This window comes from Gracilinanus agilis, chromosome 1, assembly GCF_016433145.1.
Source record: "Gracilinanus agilis isolate LMUSP501 chromosome 1, AgileGrace, whole genome shotgun sequence".
NCBI lineage: Eukaryota > Metazoa > Chordata > Mammalia > Didelphimorphia > Didelphidae > Gracilinanus > Gracilinanus agilis.
Genome location: NC_058130.1, coordinates 301,410,997 through 301,412,348, shown reverse-complemented (window position 1 = coordinate 301,412,348; position 1,352 = coordinate 301,410,997). Strand labels below are relative to the sequence as shown.

The 1,352-nt window shown below is 34.5% G+C and overlaps 1 non-coding gene across 1 annotated transcript; it reads left to right on the top strand.

Moving 5' to 3' along the window:
* Positions 1 to 329: 329 nt before the first annotated feature.
* LOC123232669 lies at positions 330 to 433 on the top strand. Its single transcript, XR_006505196.1, has one exon. It is a non-coding gene; the product is annotated as a U6 spliceosomal RNA (small nuclear RNA).
* Positions 434 to 1,352: the final 919 nt, after the last annotated feature.

Genomic DNA, 1,352 nt, shown 5'->3' with positions numbered 1-1,352 from the left:
GGGAGGGATGTGGAAAAATTGGGACAATATATACTGTTGTTGGAGCTATGAATTGATACAGCCATTTTGGAGAACAATTTGGAACTATATTCAAGGGGCTAAAAATTGGGAATACCCTTTGACTCAGCAGTACCACTTCTAGCTCTGTATCTCAAAGAGGTCAAAGAAAAGGGGAAAGGACATAATTGTAAAAATGTATTTAGAGCAGTTTACTTTGTGTTGGCAAAGACTTAGAAACTGCAGGAATGTCTATCAACTGGGGAATGGCAGAATAAGCTGTGGTATATGATTGTCATTGAATATCATTATGCCATAAGAAATGACAAATAGTGCTTGCTTTGGCAGCACATATACTAAAATTGGAACAATACAGAGATTAGCATGGCCCCTGCACAAGGATTACACACAAATTCATGAAGCATTCCATATTTTTATATTAAACTATTCTATAAAACAGTAGTCATCAAAACAATATGGTACTGGCTAAGAGACAGAAGGGAGGATCAGTGGAATAGACTTGAGGTAAGTAACGTCAGCAAGACTGTCTATGATAAACCCAAAGAGCCCAACTTTTGGGACAAAAATACACAATTTGACAAAAACCTGCTGGGAAAATTGGAAAACAATATGGGAGAGATCAGGTTTAGATCAATATCTCACACCCTATACCAAGATAAATTCAGAATGGATGAATGACTTGAATATAAAGAAGGAAACTATAAGAAAACATAGAATAGTATACCTGTCAGATCTATGGGAAAGGGAAAATTTTAAAACAAAGCAAGAGTTAGAGAAAATTACAAAATGTAAAATAAATAATTTTATTATATTAAATTAAAAAGTTTCTGTACAAACAAAAAAATGCAACAGAAATCAGAAGGAAAACAACAAACTGGGAAAAAATCTTTATAACAAAAATTTCTGACAGAGGTCTAATTGCTCAAATATACAGGGAGCTAAATCAATTGTATAAAAAAATCAAGTCATTCCCCAATTGATAAATGGGTAAGGGACATGAATAGGCAATTTTCAGATAAAGAAATCAAAACTATCAATAACCACATGAGAAAGTGTTCTAAATCTCTAATAATTAAAGAAATGCAAATCAAAACAACTCTGAGGTATCACTTCATACCTAGCAAATTGGCTAAAATGAAAGAAGGGGAGAGCAATGAATGTTGGAGGGGATGTGGTAAAATTGGGACATTAATGCATTGCTGATGGAGTTGTGAATTGAACCAACAATTCTGGATGGCAATTTGGAGCTATGCCCAAAGAGCTCTAAAAAATGCCTGCCCTTTGATCCAGCCATACCATTGCTGGGTTTGTACCCCAAAGAGATCATAGATAAA